The following is a 5,828-nucleotide window of genomic DNA, read 5'->3' on the forward strand; positions in this document are numbered from 1 at the left end:
AGGGGGAAATATTCAAGTGTCATGTAATTAATTTGAAGTTCTAAATTATTTTTGCATTCTTCAAGGTGGTTTTCCAACTTTTAAAACGTTTCTGATAACGAGGGGAGGTTATGTATGACTTAGGGGTAGTTTTTGTGTAACATATTATATATTATCGAAGAGTAAAAAAGAGCAAAAAAATATCAACTAACAGTTCCATCAAAGTTGGACTATTTTTAATGCTTTTTTTATACATATATATGTTCCGCTGCATAGATTCACGTGGAAGGGTAGTTTTGTGGAAATTATAATGGAAGGAAATTTCTAAGTACCATGTAATTAATTTGGAGTTCTAAGTCATTTTTACATTGTTCAAGGTGGTTTTACAACATGCAAAACGTTTTTGATCACGAAGGGTGAGTATGTATGACTTAAGGGTAGTTTTTCAGGAGCGTGTTATATATTATCAGAGAGAAAAAAAGAGCAAAAAAATATCGACGTACAGTGTTTTCTAAGTTTGATTATTTTCAATGCTTTTTCATACATATATATGTTCCGCTGCATAGGTTCACGTGGAAGGGTAGTTTCTGGGGAAATTATAATGAGAGAGTAATTTTTAATATTTATGTAATTAATTTGGAGTTCCAAATCATTTTTACATTGTTTAAGGTGGTTTCACAACATGAAAAACGTTTTTGATGACGAGGGGAGGGCATGTATGACTTAAGGGTAGTTTTTCGGGAGCGTATTATATATTATCAGAGAGCAAAAAAAGAGCAAAAAAATTTCAACTAACAGTGTTTTCTAAGTTTTATTATTTGTATGCTTTCTTCATACATATAAATGTTCCGCTGCATAAGTTCACGTGTAAGGGTAGTTTTTCGGAAAAATTATGAAGAGGAGGAAATTTTGAAGTGCCGTTTAATCGATTTAGAGTTCTAAATCATTTTTGCATTGTTCAAGGTGGTTTTACGACATGCAAAACGTTTTTGCTGCCGAGGGGAGGGTATGTATGACTTACGGGTAGTTTTTCGGGAGCATATTATATATTATCAGAGAGCAAAAAAAGAGCAAAAAAATTTCAACTAACAGTGTTTTCTAAGTTTTATTATTTTTATGCTTTCTTCATACATTTAAATGTTCCACTGCATAAGTTCACGTGTAAGGGTAGTTTTTCGGAAAAATTATGAAGAGGAGGCAATTTTGAAGTGCCGTTTAATCGATTTAGAGTTCTAAATCATTTTTGCATTGTTCAAGGTGGTTTTACGACATGCAAAACGTTTTTGCTGCCGAGGGGAGGGTATGTATGACTTACGGGTAGTTTTTCGGGAGCATATTATATATTATCAGAGAGCAAAAAAAGAGCAAAAAAATTTCAACTAACAGTGTTTTCTAAGTTTTATTATTTTTATGCTTTCTTCATACATATAAATGTTCTGCTGCATACGTTCACGTGGAAGGGTAGTTTTGGGGAAATTATAAAGAGGGCGAAATTTTCAAGTGTAATGTAATTAATTTGAAGCCCTAAATTATGTTTACATTGTTGAAGGTGGTTTTCCCATTTTGAAAACTTTTTGATCCCGAGGGTAGTTGTGTAAGACTCAGAGGTAGTTTTTGGGGAAACGTAATATATGTCATCATAGAGCAAAAAAAGCAAAAAAATCTCCCTCATTGTTTATCGCATATAATCATTTTTAGTGAGTATTCGTAGGTGGCGGCGCTGAGTGGACGTCCTGGTAGCGCCGCCACCCTTTTCTCCGAAGTTTTAAGAGCAAAAAAATTTTTTTAGCATAAAATTAACAAAAAAAAGCAAAAAAATATGGCGTATTCCATTTTATAATTTGCCTTGGTGGCAGCGCTGAGTGGACGGACCTCCAGTTGGCCCTAATACAACAAGGTTTCTGGTCGGATCCCAGCCGGGCTACCCCTGGCTGGGTTTCATGGACAGGAACCGGGCGGGAGCCGGTCAGGCTACATTTTTCTCGAATCACGTAGTCTGGGGCCGGCCGGTTAATTGCCGAGCCAACCCTGGTTATATCCCATGGTCAGGAGTCGGCTGGGCACTGGCCAGGTTAATGTTTTTGTAGAAATTACACATTTTTTAAGAGCCGTGATATTATCAAAGACGTAATTATGGATGCTAGATGAATTATTATTTGAAAATTATAATTTGAAGATTTATTAGATCAGTGAAACAAAAATGAGCTTTTTAAAATTATTTTTAAAAAAACATTACATTTTTTCGATTAATTTAACATTTTAAATTCAACTGTTATCGATTCTGCTATGTGCAACAACAGAACTGATAAAATTGTTATAAACTTCTCTATATTCATACAGTGTTTAGCCTGTACAATTTCAAATTTACCGCCACATATAGCGCCTGCTGCGTCTGTCGCCTGCATAGACAGTAATTTTCTGTTTCGCACCTGGAACGAGAATGCTCTTTGCATTCTCGTTCCATCAACCTTATTCCAGTAATTAGTTCGAATCCCCCACTTAGTGCGCGAATAATTATTATTTTTAATTAAAATATAGTCTTGTGTATACAGTTTTTACTTTCTTCCTTCCTAACCTTAAATCACCACGTGGCTTCCAAATTGCTATGAGATTCTATCATCAGGGAATAAAATTCCACTCCAATTCTCTTGCCAGAATTGGTTCACATGATTTGACTTTTAAAGTTCACCGTAATCTTTACAATGAGCTTTAAAAGATAAAACAAGTTACCAATTTCTCGCCTGAAGCAACATTTCTTAACCACCTTTTGGCCGGATTACCCGACCGGATCCCGGCCGGTATTGAAGCCGGGATCCGACCAGTTTACCGTGACGTTTTTAGCCGGATCCCGGCAGGATTCCCCGACAAGCGCCCGGCTTAAAGCGGGGCTATCCGGCTGGGACCCGGCCGGATCCCTGATTGGATTCCTATACGGGCATGCTCAATTCAATAAAGGCTTTTTTTAAAAATCCATTAATTTAAGTAGATCTGAGTAAATTTAGGAGGATTTAAGACAACTAAAATGATTCGAAAGAATTGCGATGAATTAAAAGATTCAATGGTAAAGTCATAAATCAGAGTAACTTAAAAAAAGTAATAATAATTTCAAAACTCTTCAGATCTTAGAAACCCTACAAAATACCTTACTTCTGTTGAATAAATTCTTTTAAACCCATTAAAAGATCATTGAATCCCATGAAATTCTATGAAATCTGGTGATATTTCCTAAAATTATGGAAAACTTATTAAAATACCTTGAGATCTTCAAAAAAATCATTACAATCATTTAAGTCTTTGGAAACCTTACGAAATCCAGTAAAATTTTTGTAATTCCTTCAAATTAATACCAATGATTTACATGTTCCTCAGAATCATTTTAAATTCCATAAAATATTTAAAATCCTTTAAAATATTTTGTAATCCCTTGAAACTTTTGAAAGCTTTTGAAAATTCCTTAAAATGAAAATGCGTATTCCAGAATATTTGAATTGCAAGCTTCGTAAACCTTTTTTGAATAACTAATTTATGAATTTAGAATTTAATTAATTACCTCGACTATTTCTGTAGGCTTTGAGGTACATGTTCTCATCGTGAAACTCGCGCTGCCCGCTCGATTTTCAACAGACATTTGTAAACAGGTCTTTCCAAATCTTTTTTTTTCGTAACTTTGAAAATTTTTGGACAAATTTTTTATTTTTTTTTTTTCATTTTCAATGTTATTTTTTACGAATAAAATAAAAAGTACGCGTCCTATCAGGAAGTAATTCTTAAGGAAATTGCACATCTTTTTGGGGATAACAATTTTTCTTAATTTATCTTTTTTCGTGCAATCAAAATTTGAATTTTCAATTTTCCAAGAAAATAAAAATAATTTTATGAAAAGAATTCCCTAAAAAAGAAAAGAAAATTATTCATCTTTAATTTAAAGAAAAATAAAAAGCAGGAAAGAAAAATGAGAAGGAATCAACCAACGTTTCGGCACTCATACAGCACCCTTATCAAGGCAAGAAAATATATAATAAAATAAAAATAAAATTTGTTGCCAGAATTTGTCTCAGGCAGCATTGCTGTTCCTGCTGGCAACAAATTTTATTTTTATTTTCATTTTTCTTTCATTTTATTTTCATTTTATTTATTTTTTTTTTATTTTTATTTTATTTTAATTATATTTTTATTTTGATTTATTTTATTTTATTATATATTTTCTTTTCTTGGTAAGGGTGTTGTATGAGTTGCAAAACGCTTGTGATTATTATTTTTTTATTAATTTTTTTTTACAAATGTTTTTTGTTGTGATTTGATAATGGTATAAATAAACAGGACGAAAGAAATAAAAAAGAGAATGAAGGGGATTTGGTTAGTTGCCTTCTCATTTTTCTTTTCTCCTTTTTATATTTGTTTAAATTAAAGATGAATAATTTTCTTTTCTTTTTTGGGAGAAAGAAGAGGAGGAAGGTGTTCTCTTTTTTCAGTTTGCAATGGGAACTTTTTGTGGTGGTTGTCCAAATTAGGCCGTTAGATTCAAGATTTTATTTTCAGGGATTCTTTAGATCAACCTGATTGTTGGACGTTAAAAAAGGGTTTTGAGTTTGATTTTTATCTGATTCAAATATCCTAAGGTTTTATGAAGAAAGTTGTCATGATAGTCTTGTAGGGCTTTTAAAAATCAATGTCTTTCTTCTCTTGACTTCTTTTCATATCATATCATGCGTTTTGCTTAAAATTTTGAATTTCCTATGATTTAGAAAATTTTGAAAATGCTATGACTCTGAGAATTTTCTTTTTACCAAAAAAAGTCATAAAGATAAATTGTTTGAACATTTTAATACTATAAACATCCGAACACAGACTTTTCAAATTCAGAGCAAAAGTGTTCTCAAAATTTTTCAAAATGTGCTCACTTTTTGAATTTTTAATAAAAATGGCTGGTTAACGAACTCGTCCTTTTTTTTAGGACCTAAAAAAAAAGTGCCAAAGATGGATTTGATCTGTTCCCTTTGTCGAGAGGCCGGCCGGTCGGACAAACAGACAGACAAAAAGACGCCATCGTAAAAACTTGATTATCGGATTAAGGGGGTCTCGAAACGTTAAGCTCCGTTGAAAAACTGTGGTGTCAAATTTCGGACAATTCCAATAATTTCTCAATCATAAATGATGAGAATGTGAAAACCATCAAAATCCGTTAAGAATTGCACTATCGGTCGATTTTTGTCCAAAAAAGGTACTTTTTCCCCACTGTGTGGCGCCACTGGACGGACCTCAATTTTTAGCGACACGAGATTTGTGAACGGCCCCTTCAGAAAAAATTTGTAATTGATTGAATTATCTAGTTGGTGGAAGGAATGGTCACTGTTTCGAGAGTAGAAAGCGTAGAAAGTGAACTTAATTTCTATGGCGGGAATCGCGTCGTTCGCGTTAGTTAGGATGCGGCACGCAGAAATTAAATTGGATTCGCTATCCGCCTCGCGGGTATATCGTCTGGGCACCCTCTCAAAAATCGCATTAATCATACGGGGAAAAAGCCGTGGTCCCCTTAAAATAATCTACCACGAAATGAAATCAGCGAAGGCAATTTCCAGCCCCCCCCCCCCAACCCGGCCATCCCTCGTCGAGGATGTCCGTGTAAGAGCTACGCAGAACGCAGCACCCCCTCTGGCTGCTGGGTGCAACGGACAAATGACGACGCGGCTCGCTTGGTCCCGAGCAACCCCCTCAGTCCCTCACGCAACCCCGCGGTCGAAATTAAAGATCGAGATAAGGGTGTCATCCTTCGCTATGCATTATGTTCGGCAAAAAGCTCACTACGGGGTCGAGGATCTCTGGGAAAATTCCAATTAATCTTTCCCGGT

Source organism: Belonocnema kinseyi, chromosome 3 (genome assembly GCF_010883055.1).
Source record: "Belonocnema kinseyi isolate 2016_QV_RU_SX_M_011 chromosome 3, B_treatae_v1, whole genome shotgun sequence".
In the NCBI taxonomy this organism is placed as follows: domain Eukaryota; kingdom Metazoa; phylum Arthropoda; class Insecta; order Hymenoptera; family Cynipidae; genus Belonocnema; species Belonocnema kinseyi.